Here is a 26,052-nt window from a genome sequence, read left to right as displayed (position 1 = left end):
TGCTGATGCTGCAGGATTATTTTCCTGCTGTAGCAAACTGGCTCAAATTAAGATCCTACATCTGTATGAAACTTTCGGGAAAACTTGCCCCTGAAATTTGCACGTAGAAATGTAATGAATTGGGCCAACACGATTCCCTATACTACATGAAAGATATTCCCATATCTGTTCTATACATATCTATGCTACACAATACATTTCTATGTGAACATTTCGTGATGTCACACCCCCTTGAACAGGCCCCAGCATTTATATATCGCCATCAAATATTGATGTTTATCAACACAGTGCCAGTGGTTCAAACACATTTTCGTCATCAGTTCAGTTGTCATAACTCATGAAGCAGCCATAGCCCACACACACACATAACACCGGTTTAGTCATATTTGTTATATACTAGGTAGGTAAGTGAATTCACACAGATGTTTTATGTATTGGTGCCTATTAATAGGTGAGAGAACTATGTCAGCGTTAGTCTTCCCCGGTTTACCTGAGCTCTGAGTGATGGCTGAATTTAGACTGCTCCTACCTTAGTCTACAGTCGTGGTCAAAAGTTTGGAGAATGACACAAATATTAGTTTTCACAAAGTCTGCTGCCTCAGTTTTTATGATGGCAATTTGCATATACTCCAGAATGTAATGAAGAGTGATCAGATGAATTGCAATTAATTGCAAAGTCCCTCTTTGCCATGAAAATGAACTTAATCCCCCAAAAACATTTCCACTGCATTTCAGCCCTGCCACAAAAGGAGCAGCTGACATCATGTCAGTGATTCTCTCGTTAACACAGGTGAGAGTGTTGACGAGGACAAGGCTGGAGATCACTCTGTCATGCTGATTGAGTTAGAATAACAGACTGGAAGCTTTAAAAGGAGGGTGGTGCTTGAAATCATTGTTCTTCCTCTGTTAACCATGGTTACCTGCAAGGAAACACATGCCTTCATCATTGCTTTGCACAAAAAGGGCTTCACAGGCAAGGATATTGCTGCTAGTAAGATTCAAGGAGAGAGGTTCAATTGTTGAGAAGAAGGCTTCAGGGCACCCAAGAAAGTCCAGCAAGCACCAGGACCGTCTCCTAAAGTTGATTCAGCTGCGGAATCAGTGCACCACCAGTGCAGAGCTCGCTCTGGAATGGCAGCAGGCAAGTGCATCTGCACGCACAGTGAGGCAAAGACTTTTGGAGGATGGCCTGGTGTCAAGAAGGGCAGCGAGGAAACCATTTCTCTCCAGGAAAAATATCAGGGACAGACTGATATTCTGCAAAAGGTACAGAGATTGGACTGCTGAGGACTGGGGTAAAGACATTTTCTCTGATGAATTCCCTTTCCGATTGTTTGGGGCATCCGGAAAAAAGCTTGTCCGGAGAAGACAAGGTGAGCGCTACCATCAGTCCTGTGTCATGCCAATAGTAAAGCATCCTAAGACTATTCGTGTGTGGGGTTGCTTCTCAGCCAAGGGAGTGAGCTCACTCACAATTTTGCCTAAGAACACAGCCATGAATAAAGAATGGCCCAGAAGTTAATTGACAGCATGCCAGGGCGGATTGCAGAGGTCTTGAAAAAGAAGGGTCAACACTGCAAATATTGACTCTTTGCATAAACTTAATGAAATTGTCAATAAAAGCATTCGACACTTATGGAACGCTTGTAATTATACTTCAGTATACCATACTAACATCTGACAAAAATATCTAAAAACACTGAAGTAGCAAACTTTGTGAAGACCAATACTTGTGTCATTCTCAAAACATTTGACCACGACTGTACAGCCCAGTCCCAAATCAACCACTAGCACCTAAACACTAAACCATGTGCACTAATCTGAGAGGATTACATAGGTGTATAAGCAATGTGGTGAAAATTAGCCTGAGTGGCGCAGTGGTCTAAGGCACTGCATCGCAGTGCTAACTGTGCCACTAGAGATCCTGGTTCGAATCCAGGCTCTGTCGCAGCCGGCCGCGACCGGGAGACATTTACATTTTAGTCATTTAGCAGACGCTCTTATCCAGAGCGACTTACAGTTAGTGAATACATATTTTTTTATACTGGCCCCCGTGGAATCGAACCCACAACCTGGCGTTGCAAGCGCCATGCTCTATCAACTGAGCTACATCCCTGCCCAGCCATTCCCTCCCCTACCCTGGACGACGCTGGGCCAATTGTGCGCCGCCCATGAGTCTCCCGGTCGCGGCCGGCGGCGACAGAGCCTGGATTCGAACCAGGATCTCTAGTGGCACAGTTAGCACTGCGATGCAGTGCCTTAGACCACTGCGCCACTCAGGAGACTCATGGGCGGTGCACAATTGGCCCAGCGTCGTCCAGGGTAGGGGAGGGAATGGCCGGCAGGGATGTAGCTCAGTTGATAGAGCATGGCGTTTGCAACGCCAGGGTTGTGGGTTCGTTTCCCACGGGGGGCCAGTATAAAAAAATATGTATTCACTAACTGTAAGTCGCTCTGGATAAGAGCGTCTGCTAAATGACTAAAATGTTAAATTATATCAAATCTTTCAGCGAAAGGTGGAGCATTTTCTACATTGCCCATACTTGCCTAATCCTCCCGGTTCTCAGAAAGTGCATTGGGTGTAGAGGCTAGTGGTGGGTTTAAGAATGGGCATACCTGTCTACATAGAAGGGTCTGCAGCGACAGGCTGTCTTTCAGCATTACCTATTAGATAAAGAGGCTTCCATAGAGACATCTCCTATACCAAACGTTTCATTAAGAAAAATACAACTGAATTCTCTATGTACAACAGAAAATAAAAAACATGAATCTGCATATTCAAGATTCATAAAAAAATATATATGTACTGTATATATTTTTCTGCATTAGAAATATCTATATTTTCTGAAATGAAGAACTTACAACTAGTGTAATAATGATAATTTCACCCATAAATCATTAAAGTACAATATTTACATATATATATATAAGACTTTAGTCTGACTCCTTGGAGGACTGCCAACTCAATAAAGGGGCTCCAGTAAAGATAGGAATACCTGAACTCCTATTTATTTAATTTTTACATACTGGTAACCAGAGTCGTTCAAACGGAATTCAAGACATGGGTGACTAGTTAATGTTAGCTTGGCTCTCTTTGTGTGTTTCATACCATGGGAGGAGGGGTTGGTTCGTTGACAAAGAGCAATGGCTAGCAAATATGCTAACTATTCTAGCTAGCTAACTAACTGGCTGAATAAGTTGACAACGTACTTACTCAAACTGTCAAAACTAACCCCAAAACTTTACACAACGTTAGACACGGACACGAATGATCTGTTTAGCGTGTTAACACACTATTGGTAGTTTGTTGTAACCGAGTATTGGTGCTAAACCGTGTTATTGGAAGCTAGCATGTTAGTTAGCTATGGCGTCATAGGATATGGTGCCCTGGGCGGTTTTCACTGAATAATACTGTACCAAGTTAGCTAGCCGAATAAACTAAGTTAGAGTCTATTCCTAGAAAACATTGAACCGCTGTAGTTTACAACAATTTTAATTTCTAAAGTGGAAGTTGGGAGAGTTATATATGAGTGTTTCAGTGAAACGTAAGTGAGGGAGGCCCCGCTCTCTCGCTTTCCCAGATGTTTAGTTCATTTCATTCCAATCTCCTTTGCATTATTGTAGCCTTTTTCTGTAGCCTGTCAACTATGTGTCTGTCTATCCCTGTTCTCTCATCTCTGCACAGGCCATACAAACGCTTCACACCACGTGGCTGCTGCCACTCTAATCTGGTGGTCCCTGCGCGCACGACCCACGTGGAGTTCCAGGTCTCCGGCAGCCTCTGGAACTGCCGTTCTGCGGCCAACAAGGCAGAGTTAATCTCAGCCTATGCTACCCTCCAGTCTCTCGACTTCTTGGCGCTGACGGAAACATGGATTACCACAGAAAACACTGCTACTCCTACTGCTCTTTCCTCGTCTGACCATGTGTTCTCGCATACCCAGAGAGCATCTGGTTAGCGCGGCGGTGGCATAAGAATCCTCATCTCTCCCAAGTGGACATTCTCTCTTTTTCCCCTGACCCATCTGTCTATCTCCTCATTTGAATTCCATGCTGTCACAGTCACCAGCCCATTCAAGCTTAACATCCTTGTCATTTATCGCCCTCCAGGTTCCCTTGGAGAGTTCATCAATGAGCTTGACAAGTTCCTTTCCTGAGGATGGCTCACCCCTCACAGTTCTGGGTGACTTTAACTTCCCTACGTCTGCCTTTGACTCATTTCTCTCTGCCTCCTTCTTTCCACTCCTTTCCTCTTTTGACCTCACCCTCTCACCGTCCCCCCCTACTCACAAGGCAGGCAATACGCTTGACCTCATCTTTACTAGATGCTGTTCTTCTACTAATCTCACTGCAACTCCCCTCCAAGTCTCCGACCAATACTTTGTATCCTTTTCTCTCTCGCTCTCCTCCAACACTACTCACTCTGCCCCTACTCAGATGGTAATGTGCCGTCGCAACCTTCGCTCTCTCTCTCCCGCTACTCTCTCCTCTTCCATCCTATCATCTCTTCCCTCTGCTAAATCCTTCTCCCTCCGATCTCCTGATTCTGCCTCCGCAACCCTCCTCTCCTCCCTTTCTGCATCTTTTGACTCTCTATGTCCCCTATCCTCCCGGCCGGCTCGGTCCTCCCCTCCTGCTCCGTGGCTTGACGACTCATTGCGAGCTCACAGAAAATGGCTCCGGGCAGCCGAGCGGAAATGGAGGAAAACTAGACTCCCTGCGGACCTGTCATCTTTTCACTCCCTCCTCTCTACATTCTCTTCCTCTGTTTCCGCTGCTAAAACCACTTTCTACCACTCTAAATTTCAAGCTTCTGCCTCTAACCCTAGGAAGCTCTTTGCCACCTTCTCCTCCCTGCTGAATCATCCTCCCCCTCCCCCTCCCTCCTCCCTCTCTGTGGATGACTTCGTCTCACCCATTTTGAAAAGATGGTTGACGACATCCGATCCTCATTTATTAAGTCAAATGACACCGCTGGTCCTGCTCACACTGCCCTACCCTATGCTTTGACTTCTTTCTCCCCTCTCTCTCCAGATGAAATCTTGCGACTTGTGATGGCCGGCCGCCCAACAACCTGCCCGCTTGACCCTATCCCCTCCTCTCTTCTCCAGACCATTTCCGGAGACCTTCTCCCTTACCTCACCTCGCTCATCAACTCATCCTTGACCGCTGGCCATGTCCCTTCCATCTTCAAGAGAGCGAGAGTTGCACCCCTCCTCAAAAAACCTACACTCGATCCCTCCGATGTCAACAACTATAGACCAGTATCCCTTCTTTCTTTTCTCTCCAAAACTCTTGAGCGTGCCGTCTCTAGCTAACTCTCCTGCTATCTCTCTCAGAATGACCTTCTTGATCCAAACCAGTCAGGTTTCAAGACTGGTCATTGAACTGAGACTGCTCTTCTCTGTGTCATGGAGGCTCTCCGCACTGCTAAAGCTAACTCTCTCTCCTCTGCTCTTATCCTTCTAGACCTATCCGCTGCCTTTGATACTGTGAACCATCAGATCCTCCTCTCCACCCTCTCCGAGTTGGGCATCTCCGGCGCTGCTCACTCTTGGATTGCATCCTACCTGACAGGTCGCTCCTACCAGGTGGCGTGGCGAGAATCTGTCTCCGCACCACGTGCTCTTACCATTGGTGTCCCCCAGGGCTCAGTTCTAGGCCCTCTCCTATTCTCTCTATACACCAAGTCACTTGGCTCTGTCATATCCTCACATGGTCTCTCCTATCATTGCTACGCAGACGACACACAATTCATTTTCTCCTTTCCCCCTTCTGATAACCAGGTGGCGAATCGCATCTCTGCATGTCTGGCAGACATATCAGTGTGGATGTCGGATCACCACCTCAAGCTGAACCTCCGCAAGACGGAGCTGCTCTTCCTCCCGGGGAAGGACTGCCCGCTCCATGATCTCGCCATCACGGTTGACAACTCCATTGTGTCCTCCTCCCAGAGTGCAAAGAACCTTGGCATGACCCTGGACAACACCCTGTTGTTCTCTGCTAACATCAAAGCGGTGACCCGATCCTGCAGGTTCATGCTCTACAACATTCGCAGAGTACGACCCTACCTTACACAGAAAGCGGCACAGGTCCTAATCCAGGCACTTGTCATCTCCCGTCTGGATTACTGCAACCTGTGCCATTAAACCACTACAACTTATCCAGAACGCTGCAGCCAGTCTGGTGTTCAACCTTCCCAAGTTCTCTCATGTCACCCCGCTCCTCCGCACACTCCACTGGCTTCCAGTTGAGGCTCGCATCTACTACAAGACCATGGTGCTTGCCTACGGAGCTGTGAGGGGAATGGCACCTCCTTACCTTCAGGCTCTGATCAGACCCTACACCCAAACGAGGGCACTACGTTCATCCACCTCTGGCCTGCTAGCTCCCCTACCTCTACGGAAGCACAGTTCCCGCTCAGCCCAGTCAAAGCTATTCGCTGCTCTGGCACCCCAATGGTGGAACAAGCTCCCCCACGACGCCAGGACAGCGGAGTCACTGACCACCTTCCGGAGACACTTGAAACCCTACCTCTTTAAGGAATACCTGGAATAGTATAAAAGTAATCCTTCTTCCCCCACCCCCATAAAAAAAAGGAAGTGGTTGTCCCACTGGCTATCATAAGTTGAATGCACCAATTTGTATGTCGCTCTGTATAAGAGCGTCTGCTAAATGATGCAAATGTAAATAATACAGAGCCCATTTCTTTAAAATCTGAAAAATATTAAAATAAATGTTCAAAACATACAGTTGAAGTCAGAAGTTTACATACACTTAGGTTGGAGTCATTAAAACTAGTTTTTCAACCACTCCACACATTTCTTATTAACAAACTATAGTTTTGGCAAGTCGGTTAGGACATCTACTTTGTGCATGACACAAGTAATTTTTCCAACAATTGTTTATAATTCACTGTATCACAATTCCAGTGGGTCAGAAGTTTACATACACTAAGTTGACTGTGCCTTTAAACAGCTTTAGAAGCTTCTGATAGGCTAATTGACATAATTTGAGTAAATTGGAGGTGTACCTGTGGATATATTTCAAGGCCTACCTTCAAACTCAGTGCCTCTTTGCTTGACATCATGGGAAAATCAAAAGTAATCAGCCAAGAAAAATAATTGTATTCCTCCACAACTCTGGTTCATCCTTGGGAGCAATTTCCAAACGCCTGAAGGTACCACGTTCATCTGTACAAACAATAGTACGCAAGTATACACACCATGGGACCACGCAGCCATCATACCGCTCAGGAAGGAGACGCATTCTGTCTCCTAGAGATGAACATACTTTGGTGCGAAAAGTGCAAATCAATCCCAGAACAACAGCAAAGGACCTTGTGAAGATGTGGAGGAAACAGGTACAAAAGTATCTATATCCACAGTAAAACGAGTCCTATATCGACATAACCTGAAAGGCCGCTCAGCAAGGAAGAAGCCACTGCTCCAAAACCGCCATAAAAAAAGCCAGACTACGGTTTGCAACTGCACATGGGGACAAAGATCATACTTTTTGGAGAAATGTCCTCTGGTCTGATGAAACAAAAATAGAACAGTTTGGCTATAATGACCATCATTATGTTTGGAGGAAAAAGGGGGGATGCTTGCAAGCCGAAGAACATCATCCCAACCGTGAAGCACAGGGGTGGCAGCATCATGCTGTGGGGGTGCTTTGCTGCAGGAGGGACTGGTGCACTTCACAAAATAGATGGCATCATGAGGAAGGAAAATGATGTGGATATATTGAAGCAACATCTCAAGACAACAGTCAGGAAGTTAAAGCTTGGTCGCAAATGGGTCTTCCAAATGGACAATGACCCCAAGCATACTTCCAAAGTTGTGGCAAAATGGCTTAAGGACAACAAAGTCAAGGTATTGGGGTGGCCATCACAAAGCCCTGACCTCAATCCTATACAAAATGTGTGGGCAGAACTGAAAAGTGTGTGGGAGCAAGGAGGCCTACAAACCTGACTCAGTTACACCAGCTCTGTCAGGAGGAATGAGCCAAAATTCACCCAACTTATTGTGGGAAGCTTGTGGAAGGGTACCTGAAACGTTTGACCCAAGTTAAACAATTTTAAAGGCAATGCTACCAAATACTAATTGAGTGTATGTATACTTCTGACCCACTGGGAATGTGATGAAATAAATAAAAACCTGAAATAAATCACTCTCTACTATTATTCTGACATTTCACATTCTTAAAATAAAGTGGTGATCCTAACTGACCTAAAACAGGGAATGTTTATTAGGATTAAATGTCAGGAATTGTGAAAACCTGAGTTTAAATGTATTTGGCTAAGGTGTTTGTAAACTTCCGACTTCAACTGTAGATACAAAGGAAACATACAAAGGTTCAAAATATATTTATATTTTTAACAACCTTGTCGGGAGAGTCCTTCTCTTCATACAAACTATTAATTGCAAAGAAATGCTCTTTTTTTTCTAACATGATGTCACGGTTTCGGCCGAGACTGCTCCTCCTCCTGGTTCGGGCAGGCTTCGGCGTTTGCCGTCCCCGGAGTACTAGCTGCCACCGTTGAATGTTTCGTGGTGTGATTGCTTTGGTCTGTCTTGTACACCTGTGTCTGTTTGTGTTCTGATTACGTGTCCTATAAGTTCCCTGTTTTGTATTGGTTAGATTGTGTGTTGTTGTCTGCCTGTATTTCGGAGCTGCGTGTTGACGCTCTGTTTGTTTGTTTAGTGTTTACGCATGGTTTACGTATTCACTCGCCTCTGTTTGTTTTCGAGGCCGTGTATTGTATTTTTGCACTTTCGACTAGTAAAGTCTGTTGGACGAAGCCTCTGTGTCCTGCGCCTGACTCCTCCACCACATCCACATCGGTTCATCTGACAGAACAACACACCAACTATGGAGTCAGCAGGAGCAGCTGCGACACCCAAGAACGGATCAGCTATCAGGATACCATGATCCGGCAACTTGGGTCCGCCATGGACGAGGTGTCCAACACTCTGCGCCGGTTGGTTACTGGGGAGGTGCCCACGTCTTCTTACACCATCCCATCACCAACGGCCAGTCCTCCTCTCTCAGCACCGGAACCCAGGGGCAATCGGCTCTCGCTCCCGAGGGCATATGACGGTTCTGCAGCCAGGTGTCAGGGGTTCCTCCTGCAGGTGGAACTTTACCTGGCTACCCTACACCCAGCGCCCTCGGGATACGAGAGCGTCTCCGCCCTCATCTCCTGTCTATCCGGCAAGGCGTTGGAGTGGGCCAACGCCGAATGGAGGGGAATAGACGCCGCTACCATCACCTACGCGGAGTTCTCCCGCCGCTTCAGGGCTGTCTTCGATCACCCACCTGAGGGAAAGGCGGCGGGGAGCGTCTGTTCCACCTCCGACAGGGGAAGAGGAGCGCACAGTAGTTCGCCCTGGAGTTCCGGACTCTAGCGGCGGATGCGGGGGTGGAATGAGAGGGCCCTCATCGACCATTACCGGTGTAGCCCTACGAGAGGACGTTCGTCGTGAGCTGGCCTGCAGGGACACCAACCTATCCTTCGACCAGTTGGTGGACATCTCCATCCGTCTCGACACCCTGCTGGCTACCCGCGGACGTCCCGAGTGGGGGTCGTCCATTCCACCCTCCAGCACCTCCGAGCCGATTCCCATGGAGCTCGGGGGTGCTGGCGCTAGAGAGAGGAGGAGAGAGAACCCGAGGGGGGCCATCCCCTGCACCAACTGTGGCCGTGGAGGACACACCGCGGCCAGGTGCTGGGGAGGGTCTCCTGGGAGAGGGGACAACAGGTCACGCACTGGGGAGTCATTTCAGGTGAGTAGGCGCCCCACTTACCCAGAGCTCTCTGTTGGTCACATGAGTATTCCTGTGAGATTTTCACAGGTGGCACCTCATTCCCAGCATAAGGCGCTAGTAGATTCAGGCGCAGCTGGGAATTTTATTGATCGTGCATTTTGTTATAGGTTAGGAATTCCCCTTCGGCCGGTAGAAGCCCCCTTTCCTGTCCACGCCCTAGACAGCCGGCCGTTGGGGTCGGGGCTGATCAGAGAAGTCACAGCACCACTTAAGATGACGACGCAGGGGGGTCATGAGGAGATCATTCAGTTTTATCTGATTGACTCTCCTGCGTACTCCCGTGGTGCTGGGGGCTTCCCTGGTTAAGCGCCCATGATCCTACCATTGCGTGGCAACAGAGGGCTCTTATGGAGTGGTCTGCCCAGTGTGTAGGGAAATGTCTAGGTGTTTCCTTAGGGGCGACCTCGGTAGAGAGTCCGAACCAAGTGCCCGCAATGCGCATTCCCCCTGAGTATGAGGACTTAGCACTTGTGTTCAGCAAAACGAGGGCAACACGGCTACCACCTCATAGACAGGGGGACTGTGCGATAAATCTCCAAACAGGAGCGGCACTTCCGCGGAGCTGTGTATATCCCCTGTCTCAAGAGGAGACTGCGGCTATGGAGACATACATAGCCGAGTCCTTGGCACAGGGATACATACGGTCCTCCACTTCCCCGGTTTCCTCGAGTTTCTTCTTTGTGAAGAAGAAGGACGGGGGTTTGCGCCCGTGTATTGATTACCGTAGTCTCAATCAGATCACGGTTAAGTACAGTTACCCTCTTCCACTGATTGCGACTATGACAGAATCATTACGCGGAGCGCAGTTCTTCACAAAGTTGGATCTCAGGAGCGCGTACAATCTGGTGCGCATTAGGGAGGGGGATGAATGGAAAACGGCATTTAGCACCACCTCGGGTCATTACGAGTATCTCGTCATGCCATACGGGTTAATGAATGCTCCTTCAGTCTTCCAATCTTTTGTTGACGAGATTTTCCGGGACATGCATGGGCAGGGTGTGGTAGTGTACATCGACGACATCCTAGTGTACTCTTCTACACGAGCCGAGCATGTAGCCCTGGTGCGCCGAGTGTTGAGAAGACTGTTGGAGCATGACTTGTATGTCAAGGCAGAGAAATGCCTGTTCTTCCAGGAGTCCGTCTCCTTTTTGGGTTATCGGTTGTCCGCGTCTGGTGTGGAGATAGAGGTAGACCGTGTGTCGGCCGTGCGTAATTGGCAAACTCCAACCACTGTAAAAGAGGTGCAGCAGTTTTTGGGTTTTGCTAATTACTACCGGAGGTTTATCCGGGGCTTTGGACAGGTTGCAGCTCCCATTACGTCCCTGCTAAAGGGGGGTCCGGTTCGTTTGCAGTGGTCAGCTGAGGCGGACAGGGCATTTGTCAAACTGAAGAACCTGTTCACCTCGGCCCCGGTGCTGGCGCATCCGGATCCCTCTTTACCATTCCAAGTAGAGGTAGACGCGTCCGAGACCGGTATTGGGGCAGTCCTGTCACAACGGTCCGGCACGCCACCTAAGCTCCGCCCCTGTGCGTTCTACTCCAAGAAGCTCAGCTCGGCGGAGCGCAATTATGACTTTGGGGACAGGGAGCTGTGAGCTGTAGTCCAGGCCCTAAAGGTGTGGAGGCATTGGCTTGAGGGGGCTCAACACCCTTTCCTCATTCTGACTGATCACCGTAACCTGGAGTACATCCGGGCAGCTAGGAGATTGAACCCTCGTCAGGCTAGGTGGAACATGTTCCTGACCCGGTTTGTTTTTAAGATCACATACATCCCAGGGTCCCAGAACGGTAAGGCAGACGCCCTGTCCCGGCGGTATGACACAGAGGAGAGGGCCATAGAGCCTACTTCCATACTGCCGGAGTCTTGTCTGGTGGCTCCGGTGGTATGGGAGGTCGATGCGGAAATCGAGCGGGCACTGCGTACCGACCCTACTCCCCCCGAGTGTCCTGTGGGGCGGACGTACGTTCCGCTCGAGGTTCGTGATCGTCTTATTTATTGGGCTCATACATCACCCTCCTCTGGACATCCAGGTATTGGCCGGACAGTGCACTGCCTTAGCGTGAAATACTGGTGGCCAACGTTAGCTAAGGATGTGAGGGTTTATGTCTCCTCCTGCTCGGTGTGCGCCCAGTGTAAGGCGCCTAGACATTTGCCCAGGGGTAAGTTACATCCCCTGCCCGTTCCACAACGACCATGGTCCCACCTCTCGGTGGATTTTGTAACCGACCTACCCCCTTCCCAGGGGAATAGCACCATTTTGGTCGTTGTGGATCGGTTCTCCAAGGCCTGTCGTCTCCTCCCAATGCCGGGTCTCCCTACTGCCCTACAGACCGCCGAGGCCCTATTTACCCACGTGTTCCGGCACTATGGGGTCCCCGAGGATATTGTGTCTGACCGAGGTCCCCAGTTCACCTCCAGAGTCTGGGGGGCGTTCATGGAACGCTTTGGGGGTCTCGGTGAGCCTTACCTCGGGGTACCACCCAGAGAGCAATGGGCAGGTTGAACGAGTCAACCAGGATGTGGGTAGGTTTCTGAGGTCCTATTGCCGGGACCGGCCGGAGGAGTGGTCTAGGTATATCCCCTGGGCAGAGATGGCCCAGAACTCTCTCCGCCACTCCTCCACCAATTTAACACCTTTCCAGTGTGTTTTAGGGTATCAGCCGGTCCTGGCACCGTGGCACGAGAGCCAGATCGAGGCCCCTGCGGTGGACGAGTGGATTCGGCGCTCGGAGGAGACGTGGGACGCTGCCCATGTCCATCTGCAGCGGGCCATCCATCAACAAAAGGCGAGCGCCGATCGCCACCGCAGTGAGTGACCGGTGTACGCACCGGGAGATCGAGTCTGGCTCTCGACTCGAAACCTGCCCCTCCGCCTGCCCTGCCGGAAGCTGGGTCGGCGGTTTGTGGGGCCCTTTAAAGTCCTGAGAAGATTGAACGAGGTGTGTTACAGGTTACAACTGCCTATTGAGTACAAGAATATTAACCCCTCGTTCCATGTGTCTCTTCTCAGGCCGGTGGTAGCTGGCCCACTCCAAGAAGATGAGATAGGAGAGACCCCTCCGCCCCCTTTGGACATCGAGGGGGCCCCGGCGCACAGGGTCCGGACCATCTTGGACTCGAGGCGCCGGCTGAGTGGTCTCCAGTATCTCGTGGAGTGGGAGGGGTACGGTCCGGAGGAACGGTGCTGGGTGCCTAGGGAGGGACATCCTAGATCCATCCCTCCTGACTGAGTTCCACCGTGGGCATCCCACGCGCCCGGGTCCGCGTCCTCCTGGCCGTCCCCGAGGGTCGGCGCCGGCTGGAGCCGCGTCAAGGGGGGGTACTGTCACGGTTTCGGCCGAGACTGCTCCTCCTCCTGGTTCGGGCAGGCTTCGGCGTTCGCCGTCCCCGGAGTACTAGCTGCCACCGTTGAATGTTTCGTGGTGTGATTGCTTTGGTCTGTCTTGTACACCTGTGTCTGTTTTTGTTCTGATTACGTGTCCTATAAGTTCCCTGTTTTGTATTGGTTAGATTGTGTGTTGTTGTCTGCCTGTATTTCGGAGCTGCGTGTTGACGCTCTGTTTGTTTAGTGTTTACGCATGGTTTACGTATTCACTCGCCTCTGTTTGTTTTCGAGGCCGTGTATTGTATTTTTGCACTTTCGACTAGTAAAGTCTGTTGGACGAAGCCTCTGTGTCCTGCGCCTGACTCCTCCACCACATCCACATCGGTTCATCTGACACATGAGATCAAACTGCACCAGGGTTAGAGTCAGGGATGAGAGAGAAGCTAGAAGACAGATAGCACCTGTCCCAAAACAACACCTAGCCCCTAAATCTGAGAGGACTGGATAGTTGAAGAATTGTGACTACTACCATATTCATTAAACCTATCCAAGTCTTTCAGATCTACATAATAATAATAATAATAATAATACATGGTACTTATATAAAGTGCCTTGCAAAAGTATTCAGCCCCCTTGGCGTTTGTCCTATTTTGTTCCATTACAACCTGTAATTTCAATTGATTTTTATTTGGATTTCATGTAATGGACATACACAAAATAGTCCAAATTGGTGAAGTGAAATGAAAAAAATACTTAACGGAAAAGTGGTGCGTTCATATGTATTCACCCCCTTTGCTATGAAGCCCCTAAATACGATCTGGTGCAACCAATTACCTTCAGACGTCACATAATTAGTTAAATAAAGTCCATCTGTGTGCAATCTAAGTGTCACATGAGCTCAGTATATATACACCTGTTCTGAAAGGCCCAAGAGTCTGCAACACCACTAAGCAAGGGGCACCACCAAGCAAGCGGCACCATGAGGACCAAGGAGCTCTCCAAGCAGGTCAGGGACAAAGTTGTGGAGAAACTTTGAACATCCCACGGTGCACCATTAAATCCATTATTAAAAAATGGAAAGAATATGGCACCACAACAAACCTTCCAAGAGAGGGCCGCCCACCAAAACTCACAGCCCAGGCAAGGATGGCATTAATCAGAGAGGCAACAAAGAGACCAAAGATAACCCTGAAGGAGCTGCAAAGCTCCACAGCGGAGATTGGAGTATCTGTCCATCTTAAGAATGTAATATTACATTTATTGTCCAGCAGGAGGCAACCTTCTAACAGAAGTTGTTCATCTACCTTGACATGTTCTCCAAAACACAAATGAGATTTCATTAATTGAGTAAGTCCTGAAGGTATTGCTTTGCATATATAATTACATTCTTTATAATGTATTGGGAAGTTGTATGTTTCCAATAACTTTCTATAAGAGATTATATTTCCTACTTTATCAAATAAATCAAGCACAAATATATAATTTATTTCAAAGCACTTAGGGAAGAACAAAGACTTGTTTTTAACAACAATATCTTTGTTGTTCCACAGAAGTGCCTTGTATGGGGAGAAGTTGTGGACATAACATAGTTTCCAGGCTAAAGGGGCTTGTTCATGAAATTTGGACAGTTTGATGGGTAATTTTGCTGGAGAATAGTTGCACTTCCACAAAAATTGAAGACCACCCAATTTCATAAAAATATGACACGGATTGAAGTACCATATAGATTCAGAGCTAAGCATACATATTTTTATCCAGTTTACTTTGAAGGTATTGTTGATATCAATGAAGTCTAGTACTTCAAACCCACCATCAGCTCTTTGGTTTGATATTACAGACTTCTTAAGTTTGACTTGTTTATTTTTCCATATAAAGTCTAGGAAAGTTTGTTGATATCCTTGCTGGTTTGATCAGCTACAAATAGCGATAGAGCAGAGTAGACACCATGACAGACCCTCTGCGTTGGACAATAAAACCCTTCCAATAATAGAGGTCACGCTGGAGCCCGTTATTAAAGATGGATTTTGTTTTCTTTAATCTCTGAGAGAAATTGAGATGTTGAAGGACAATATGGTTTTTCGCTGGAATATTCTCAACAGATTGGTAATTTGAGTTATGTATGGACAATATTTCACATTTATTTAAGTTAAGTTCCAGACCAGAAGCAGAAGATAATTATTTGATAATATTAAGTGCAATAGCAACTTGATCCTTGTCTTTTAGAAACAGAGCTGTATCGTCTGCTAATTGAGATATTTTTATTTATTTTCCAAATATTGAAATACCTTTTAATTCAGGGTTGTATAAAATTCTAATAGATAGTAATTCTAGAGAAGGCTGAAATAGGGCAACCCTGGCGTACACTACGGTGAATATTAAATATTTTAGATGTTACGATTAATCATAATATAACTATTAATATATTTGTAAAACGTATTGATAACAGAGACAAAGCTAGTTTCGAAACCAAAAGTGTACAACGAATGTATTAGGAATTTGTGTTCAATTGTATAAAATGCTTTATAAAAGTCGAGGAATAAAATAATAGCCTCTGAGTCAATTGAATCAGCATAATCAATCAAGTCTAAAACTAATCTAATGTTACAGCTGATGTAGAAACCAGTTTGGGTTTCATTAATAAGGTGGTTTAGGCCCATTTTAAGTCTATTAGCATATGCTAAAGTTATCAATTTATAATCTGCATTTAATAATGTAAGAGGTGTCCAATTATCTATGAAAAGGGAATCTTTATCAGGTTTTAGGAAATAACCCCTTGTTTCGTGGTAGTAATCATCTCACCCTTAGCTAGGCATTCTTGGAACATGTTGAATACTGGTCCCTCTAAATGTTCCCAAAAGTGTAAATAAAATTCCACAGAAAGACAATCTGTTCCTGGTGCTTTGCCCTTCTTCATAGACTTAAGCGCATCTCTAATCTCTACTATAGAAAACTCATCTTCACATATGGACTTGAACTCATCAGAAATAATTGGAACATGACCATGTTTCATAAAATGTTCACGTTCAATCCCATTAAAATTAGATTTATACAGATTTTCACAGAAAGAATACACAACGCTCGAGATGATCTTAGGGTTTTTACACAAGGTATTGTCAATATTTAAGGCAGAAAAGAGAATTTCTCTTATAGTTCCTTTTTTCAAGAGCAAAAAAATAGCTTGTTTTTTTCTCAACCTCCTCAACCCATTTAGCTCTAGATCTAATAAAGGCCCCTTTAGCTAAATCAATGTACATTTGATCTAGTTCTACTCAAGATGTATTCAAGTCTGTTTCTTCCTCTGCTGAAAGGGTATCTATTTTTTTCTAAAAGAACATTCAATTTATTCATAAGCTCATCTTCTTTCAAACATTTTTGGCACTTTAGTTCCTTACTATGTGTAATGGCGTTAGATCTTACTTTGAATTTTTATATTTCCCAGTTACTTCCATGCTTTGGTTCTAAATCATTGGAATTAAATGAGTCTATGATCAAGTTCTTTATGCTCTTGTTAAAGACTGGATCATTTACAAGTGAATTATTACGTTTCCAGTATCCTCGTATGCCACTGGATTTTTCAGAACATTCTAACTTCAATAATATAATTTTATGATCAGTGAAAGGAGCATGTTTATGACTTAATTTTTGTACATACTGTATAAGTGGGGGAGAAATGAGAAACAGATCAATTCTGGATCTGACCATCATTGACCTATTACACCAGGTGTATTCGTTTAAGTTTGTATTAAAGAAACGCCATGTATCAACCACTATCAGTTTACTGCAAAATGAGATGATGATGTCACTATTCTGAGATCTTTGAGCTATTCTAGGTGGAAATCTGTCTAAAGAGTTATCAGGTGTTTCATTAAAGTCTCTAACTATTATAAGCCAAGCATTTGTATACTTGTTTTGCAGCTCAGTAAGCTTATCAGCAAGATCCAAAAATAAAGTCTTATTTGAGGTGTGAGAATTGTACCCATACACATTGCATATAATAAATCAGCATTATCTAGTTTGGAGAGCAATATAACCCATCTCCCATTTTTGGACACACAAGACTCTGAAATATCACCTCTAAACTTATGAAGCAATATCATAATACCAGCTGAGTGATTAGACCCGTGACTATAATAAACATTATTTCCCCATTGTGATTTCCAAAAACTAGAATCTGAATCGCAGGAGTGTGTCTCCTGGAGTAGAATGAAATCTGCATTAGAGTGTTTACAAAATAAAAAAGTGCTTTGCTTTTAGTTATGTTTCGTAAACTCCTGGCATTTAGAGAAACAATATTTAGTTCATTGAATTCAAAACCTTGCATAACCTGAAAAAATAAAACAATAATAAAACAAAAGTGTAGTGATATGAATAACTGGATAACTAGTTGAACTAGTAAGCTAGGTAACTAGTAAGGAAACCTGAGCTTTGAAAAACAACTGCACTACCCTAAACCGAGGTAGTTGTGATCAATATGATGAACCCGTATTCACATTTATGAACCTGGTGATATAAAATGGGGTGAATGTAAAAATGACAATCGACTTATTACTCGAGTAATTTAGCTAACTCTTAACGATTTCATTTGACTTAGAAAGAATAGGACAACAACGTTTTCAAGTCAATGTAGCTATATATACAGTGGGGAGAACAAGTATTTGATACACTGCCGATTTAGCAGGTTTTCCTACTTACAAAGCATGTAGAGGTCTGTCATTTTTATCATAGGTACACTTCAACTGTGAGAGACGGAATCTAAAACAAAAATCCAGAAAATCACATTGTATGATTTTTAAGTACGGTAATCATTTGCATTTTATTGCATGACATAAGTATTTGATACATCAGAAAAGCAGAACTTAATATTTGGTACAGAAACCTTTGTTTGCAATTACAGAGATCATACGTTTCCTGTAGGTCTTGACCAGGTTTGCACACACTGCAGCAGGGATTTTGGCCCACTCCTCCATACAGACCTTCTCCAGATCCTTCAGGTTTCGGGGCTGTCGCTGGGCAATACGGACTTTCAGCTCCCTCCAAAGATTTTCTATTGGGTTCAGGTCTGGAGACTGGCTAGGCCACTCCAGGACCTTGAGATGCTTCTTACGGAGCCACTCCTTAGTTGTCCTGGCTGTGTGTTTCGGGTCGTTGTCATGCTGGAAGGCCCAGCCACGACCCATCTTCAATGCTCTTACTGAGGGAAGGAGGTTGTTGGCCAAGATCTCGCGATACATGGCCCCATCCATCCTCCCCTCAATGCGGTGCAGTCGTCCTGTCCCCTTTGCAGAAAAGCATCCCCAAAGAATGATGTTTTCACCTCCATGCTTCACAGTTGGGATGGTGTTCTTGGGGTTGTACTCATCCTTCTTCTTCCTCCAAACACGGCGAGTGGAGTTTAGACCAAAAAGCTCTATTTTTGTCTCATCAGACCACATGACCTTCTCCCATTCCTCCTCTGGATCATCCAGATGGTCATTGGCAAACTTCAGACGGGCCTGGACATGCGCTGGCTTGAGCAGGGGGACCTTGCGTGTGCTGCAGGATTTTAATCCATGACGGCGTAGTGTGTTACTAATGGTTTTCTTTGAGACTGTGGTCCCAGCTCTCTTCAGGTCATTGACCAGGTCCTGCCGTGTAGTTCTGGGCTGATCCCTCACCTTCCTCATGATCATTGATGCCCCACGAGGTGAGATCTTGCATGGAGCCCCAGACCGGGGTGATTGACCGTCATCTTGAACTTCTTCCATTTTCGAATAATTGCGCCAACAGTTGTTGCCTTCTCACCAAGCTGCTTGCCTATTGTCCTGTAGCCCATCCCAGCCTTGTGCAGGTCTACAATTTTATCCCTGATGTACTTACACAGCTCTCTGGTCTTGGCCATTGTGGAGAGGTTGGAGTCTGTTTGATTGAGTGTGTGGACAGGTGTCTTTTATACAGGTAACGAGTTCAAACAAGTGCAGTTAATACAGGTAATGAGTGGAGAACAGGAGGGCTTCTTAAAGAAAAAACGAACAGGTCTGTGAGAGCCGAAATTCTTACTGGTTGGTAGGTGATCAAATAATTATGTCATGCAATAAAATGCAAATTAATTACTTAAAAATCATACAATGTGATTTTCTGGATTTTTGTTTTAGATTCCGTCTCTCACAGTTGAAGTGTACCTATGATAAAAATTACAGACCTCTACATGCTTTGTAAGTAGGAAAACCTGCAAATTCGGCAGTGTATCAAATACTTGTTCTCCTCACTGTACCTGAGCACAGTGTTTTCAAAACATTCAGTACTCTCATGACATTCACTCGACGTCCTGGCAATCGATCTTCTTTCCATCGATAAATGCAAAAGGGCTGCTGAAAGATGTTCTCTTCTCCTCTAGTTTTTTTTTTTTTTTACTACCGGCCAAAGTTTTCCTCTTGCAGCAGCATCTTCTGGAGGGAGAGCCTCTTTGATGCGCAGTTTATTCTCCACGAGAAACCTGGACTCCTTTGCTTCTTTCCATACGACATCTCTGTAGATTCTCATTGTGAACCGCATGATGGTTGTCCACGGAGATCTGTCATCCCTTCGTTTTCCCAGGCGGTGGGTGCACCACGTCGACGACGTCCGGGAGCTTGTCTCGAATCCTGGGTGCTACTTTGCAGAGGATGTCAATGGTAACGTTCCGTATGTTCTCCCTGTCTTCTTCTCGCACCCCATGCAGTTTCAGGTTCCATCTCCGGCTGTGGCGCTGGCGCTGGATTTCAATGACATTCTGTCGCAGCTTCCATTGTTAGTCTTTTTTCGCTGTGGGTTGACACCTGGTTGAGGAGCTGCTGCACAGTGGCTGAGAGAGAACATTGATTTGGAGGTAGTCTCTGTTGTCCTTTCAATGATGGCCAGTTTCTCAAAGATTGCCTTGAGAATGTCAGGGTTGGCAGAACAATTTTCGACTGCCCTGTATTTGGTAGAAGGGCTCTTACTCGGCGTAAGTGGCGAAAAGGAGGAGTCTTTTGCAATGAGTTCTGGAAAGTCTTCACGTGGGCTGCATGCTTCTGTCTCGCTGCTAGCACCTGAGGTGATTAGCATCTGTTCAGCCATGCCTTGCCTTTTTCGGTTTCTTCTGCCCATGTAGTCGTGTGATCACCGTGTTTTCCAATCACCTTCTGTTACTTCAGATAAGTAAGGGTCAGTTTACCCCAAAAAAGTATTAAAATCCTCAAGTATTGATTATAATCTTCCTGGTTTATCGGGACATACATTAAAATACACCCGCTCAAAGTATCGCCATCTTCGACCCCCCTTTGTTCTCTATTGTTCCTCAAGCAAGGGGGAGGCTGGTGACATCACAGATTCCCATCAGACCAACTCATTGAATGCCTAAAAAGTATAAAAAACGCTCTTGTTAAAAATGTTAGATGTTGTATTTAAAGTTGGGATATTGCTTTTCAAAAGTAAAATTTCAGAAAATCGCTGGAGGACGTCTTCGATTTGGAGAACGTTGCATTTGCCATTTTAATGTATATAAAGACAATATAAATGTTGAGGTTTAATTTAATGACATCAAAGCCATATTTATGATAGTGTTGGAGCACAACAAACTTATTTGCACACTAATTATAGAAATGTGTTTATAATTCAAGACATATTCACCTGGATTAGAATAAAATGTTGGTTTTTGTGCAACAATTGCGCAAAATAGAAATGAACAATAATATATACAGTGATATACAACAATGTATGTACAGTAATGTAAAAGAATGGACAGTAACTGTGAAATAAATACAAATCAAACGAGTCCAAACCACTTCCAGCTCCTATTTATTTCTGTGTGTGTCTGTAGAGTCACTCCACCTTCTCCGCCATCCATCTCTGCTTTTCAGTCTCATAAAAGGCAGACTGTTGGAGCTCCCTCCAATGACCTGTGCCAGGTACAGGGAAAACATTTTGGCTAGGAACTCGATATTTTCCTGCCAATAAGGGAAAGCCAGATCTTGTTTTAGCGGCTGGTGGCAGAAACTTTACAGACGGCCTGGAGGAATGCTGCTCTGAGGATTTTTTATTTCCTCTGTTCACTTCTTCCTCACTACCCCCCTCTGCTTCAAGGCCTCCAGCTCCCATTAAAAGAAGGCAGCGGCAGCAAAATCTTCAAATGGCATACTTGAATTGGTGAGGCCTTCTGCTGTGTAAGTGCAGGTGGCAGGGTACATGACTGGGACACTGAGCGTTTCACTCTGCAGTAACATAATGCCATAGCTGTGTGTCTTTAGGAGCTTCTCTGGGTTGGTGTTAAGAGCAGAGCAGATCCACCCACTTCAGGATCTCTTCTTCCCCGTGGTGCTTGGCCAGTAGCCCATCACTGGCAGCTCTAATGGGCTCTGTCCATCGGCCGTGGTCCAAGATGAACGCACAACCTCCTCTCTTGATGGGCCCAGTGGAGAAGCTGTCAAGGGCAGTGGTGGTGTGGCTGGCAGAGGTGTGTTTGGCAGATCTGAAAGAGAGGCCCAATATTATTTTAATGACAAAGCCTTTACTATACACTCACCGAAATCAAGTGTTGTGTGTGTGTAAGACAGAATGAGTTAGTGCCTGCGCACATAGGTATGTGTGTGTGATATCATTTCAATGACTTGTATCCAGCAGGAATTCCTCTTTTGTTGTGGCAGAAGCTGGTGCCAAAGGGGAGTGGAACAGGACAGCTTGTAGAGAGGACCACTGCTAGAGCTTGGCCTGCGCTGCTTGGTCTCAGCAGAGATGAGAGCCAGAATGTCATACATGTCATTCCTCTCCTGAAATAGAGCCCCAATGACCTTAAATGAGAATAATCATAAAGCTAAACTATGTGAGAGTGAGCGAGCAATGGTGCGATTGAGAGGCAGAGAGTGAACTGTGTGATCATGTCGCTGTGCTGTTTCTTTTTGTTGCATTCAGTCCCTAAACACACAATATGAGCTTTTCCCGACTGCTCAGTGTACTCGCTCTGGCAATCCCTGGTGTGTGTGTGCATGTTCATATGACACAGAAGTTTGTCAAACTGACCGAGTCCTTGTAGTAGGACATTCAGTGATTCGCTTTGGCATCAACTACTATCAACAGTGTACATTAAAAAGAATCTCAACATTCAGATTGGTGTAGATATAGGCTTAATCATGTGAAGTTACAAAACCTCTGGGGTTTAAGGTGTCTGAATGCTTCCCAGCCGAACAGTTCGGTAGAGTTTGTGCATATATTATGATTATATTTTGTGACGTTTTTGTTAGTTTTGGACTGCGGTGAGGGTTTCTTCAGGTGTTCGGGCACACAAATTTCCTGGAGGCTAGCCGAAGTTCGGAGCCGAAGTCTACGCCCCTTCGTTGGTGATTGGTAGGGATTCTTCAATAAAGTCTATTGTCATTCAACAAGAGACATCTCGTTTTCATGGACATTTCTTCATTGAAAAATACTGCATCAAACATCTTAGTTAGATGTAAAATTGCGCGACTAAGATTTATTCTGCAAAATTGTCAATTAATGACAGATTTCGTGAGTTATCTTACATTAATTCTGACTATTTTGAGGAAGTGCATAACTGGCTACAGCATCTCAAAATGGACAAACAGTACCTATTGCTGCTTTTTTCAAAATTTTCAAGCGAAGATCTTTTAAGGAGTATGCTAGCACACTCGAACGGTTCGGCTAGCAGAGTTCGGCTAGGTGCCAGCCGAACTGAAGCATGCTGACAACCACTCCAGTTTAACTACGGATGTAGGCTACATTGCAAGTATGTACGCACCTCTCGACCGCTGTGATATGCATTGCACATCCATTGTTCCACCTGAGTGTAGACTAAGCCTGTTCATGCTCCAATTCATGTCAGTCACTCTAAATCTAAATATGAACTTGAGTGACTTTACTTAATACGAAGTCATACCTTAAGCCAACTTTTTTCTGGTCCTTCATGCAAGGGTCAGGCAGCTTCACGTTTGGGAATGGAGTACCTATATACATTAACATTAAGTATACATAAATTATAAATATATCCACACAGTAAATTACATTTAGGAATTTAATTAAAGTTGAATGAGATATTTACCACCGTTTTCTATCCGGCTCCCACAGTAATGGTGGCTGCTTTTGGTTTACTGTGTGTTTAAAAACAACAGCACATAGTTACACCATGAGCAATAAAAGATATGGAAATCATTCTCAATCTAAGTAACATATGTAAATTAATGAGACCAGGTGTGTCTCATTTGATTGAGAATTGCTGATACTTTGTCTATTTTCTTTTGAAAATCTGCCACTGAACCAGACACTTCTATCTAGTGAGAGTGCACATAACATTTTAGCTTTAATTACCTGGTTGTCCCATTACATTTTACATTTTAGTCATTTAGCAGACGCTCTTATCCAGAGCGACTTACAGTTAGTGAATGCATACATTATTTTTTTATTTTTCATACCCCCCCGTGGGAATCGAACCCACAACCCTGGCGTTGCAAACGCCATGCTCTACCAACTGAGCTACATCCCTGCCGGCCATTCCCTCCCCTACCCTGGACGATGCTGGGCCAATTGTGCGCCGCCCCATGGGTCTCCCGGTCGCGGCCGGCTATGACAGAGCCTGGACATTGAAGTCAACATCACTTTTTTAATGGGAGACCTGCTGGTATGGATAAAGGCTGAAGTATTTTCACTTTTTATTAAAGCAGGTAGATAGCTAAAACACCACCACAGCTGCATGAATGTGTGATTTCTCCATATATTCATTTATCAATTTCTAAGCCCAACTAGCTAGACAGAACAGTGTTGACATTGTCTAGCCCAACTAGCTAGACAGAACAGTGTTGACATTGTTGTCATTCAGTAAAGGTGTAGCTAGCTACTGTAACATTACTGTACTAGCCTACTGTAGCCTACAACCAAGCTATATAGCTAGCTACAAAGAAACAATCAAATTCATCAACAGTCTTTTTAGCTAAATACTGTATACTGTATGTAGCTAGTGTGATTGCATGCCAAGCAACTTAAGATATGATTAGAAAGTTCTAAAACCAAAAGTGACTTACCTGTCTCTTTGGCGAGTGGTGGTCTGCTGGCGAACTGGATCAAAAGTTATCTAGCTAGCTACAGTAGCTAGCCAGTTAGCTTTGTAGCTAGCTAGCTATCTTGGACAGTTGTGTTGTAAGTAGTAATTTACAGACGGAGAAATGCCAGATCTGTCTGTAATAACTATCATTAAATAACTGAGGTCTGTGTCTACAGTGATGGTTGTTCGCTCCTTGTTCCGTGAGGTATAGCTTTCAGGGGCGGCCTGTTCAATAGGGCGATATGGGCGACGCACTGCCAAACGGGAAAAGGAAGGGATTTTTTTTCTAATCAATTATATCACGGCAACAGTAGTTATCAGTGTTGTAATCTATACGTCTGATCTGCCACAGTGCCACACTGCCACTAAATGTCGAATCAGGCTAAAGTCGTGCTTCAAATGGCTCCCCCCCCTTTTGGGGCGATTTCAGTCAGGTTGAAAATCGCCCAGAAGTCTGTAATAGACTCCCATGTAAAATCTATTTTTTTCAAATTTCAGAGCCTTCAATACAATCTCAATGGGTGTCTGTGGGCTTGCACTTACGCTTTCGTCATACGTTACGTAACCATGAACGTAACTGAGAAAAGAGTGGATTGTTTGAAAGAAGTTCCTTTTTGTCGGCGATTCGGCGAACAAATGAAGATAAATTGGCAACGAAACAATTAGGACCTCCCAGACCAAATTTAATAATTCAACAGGTTTCTACTAAAGGCGGAAAGTCCTACACCCGAGGATTTTCCAAAAATTGGTACGAACGAAAAAGACATTGCCACTCACTCAACTGGATGACGAGGGATACAGGCTAGCTGTCCGTCGCCACAACGATGAGGTTAGTGTTGATAATCACAAGTTTACTGGATGTGGATATGGTGTAATAAAGGCAGTTTATTCAGAGGTAAATATATCTGGAATCGCGTTCACGGACCCGTTCGTCAAACTCTTAGGGAGCTATAAATTAAGCCCCATTACTTACCATATCAGATAAGAGAAATTGCTGCAGCTACATATATTTTACATCCTGGCCCTACATAGTTCACTATTTGCATCACTTACCAAAATATTACATGTGGTCATATATGCTTGGAAAGTGGAGATGCCATAGAACGTCAAAAAAGTAAACATTGCTGGAGACACATTGCCGTTTTGGAGAAGACATCGCGTTTGCTAGCGAAGAGATTTGTTGTGGCAAATGAACTTGGGCTGGGAATTGCCAGGAACCTCACGATAAGATATATGCATCAGCATTGCGAGTCTCATGATTCTATACGTATTGCGATTCGATACTGTGATTTTATTGCGCACCATATGTCTGTTGCAGAGGGATCAGAAAGCCATGAGAACGAAGTTTTGATCAGTCATGGAAATAAAAGTGCTGAAAACAAATTTGCTCCCAATGTGAAAAGATTGAGAACAAGCTATGAAGGAACAATAATGGTGTTTTGGTGCAGGTACAGCCAACTAGCGCTAAAATATTGCGATATTGTCAATACAGTATATCGTAAAGTATCACTATGTAACTCGATTTCTTTCACCCCAATCCCTCAAATTAACGGTAAATAACTGAATTGTTTGCCCCACATTTAGCTAAGATGATTAGCTAGCCAGCTAAAATGTTTTATTTAGTTAGCAGTCGCATCTACAATAGTTTACTGTCAATAACATGTCTCCAAAAATGACGTGGTGTCTCCAATTGTGTTGACATTTTACAATTGCAATGCGCATCCATGAGTATCCACTTTCTGTAGCTCAGCTGGTAGAGCATGGTGCTTGTAACGCCAAGGTAGTGGGTTCGATCCCCGGGACCACCCATACACAAAAATGTATGCACGCATGACTGTAAGTCGCTTTGGATAA

At 45.1% G+C, this 26,052-nt stretch overlaps 1 long non-coding RNA gene across 2 annotated transcripts; it reads right to left on the bottom strand.

The window, feature by feature from the left end:
- Positions 1 to 20,670: 20,670 nt before the first annotated feature.
- LOC121531251 lies at positions 20,671 to 24,445 on the bottom strand. Of its 2 annotated transcripts, none has more exons than XR_005994101.2 (4): positions 24,179 to 24,445; positions 23,203 to 23,251; positions 23,041 to 23,107; positions 20,671 to 21,919 (listed from the first exon to the last, which is right to left on the bottom strand). It is a non-coding gene; the product is annotated as an uncharacterized LOC121531251 (long non-coding RNA). The 2 variants fall into 2 exon arrangements; XR_005994100.2 differs by having other exon boundaries at positions 20,671 to 21,621.
- Between the last annotated feature and the right edge of the window lie 1,607 nt (positions 24,446 to 26,052).

Source organism: Coregonus clupeaformis, chromosome 11 (genome assembly GCF_020615455.1).
Source record: "Coregonus clupeaformis isolate EN_2021a chromosome 11, ASM2061545v1, whole genome shotgun sequence".
Lineage (NCBI taxonomy): Eukaryota > Metazoa > Chordata > Actinopteri > Salmoniformes > Salmonidae > Coregonus > Coregonus clupeaformis.
This window is presented reverse-complemented; position numbering and strand designations above follow the sequence as displayed.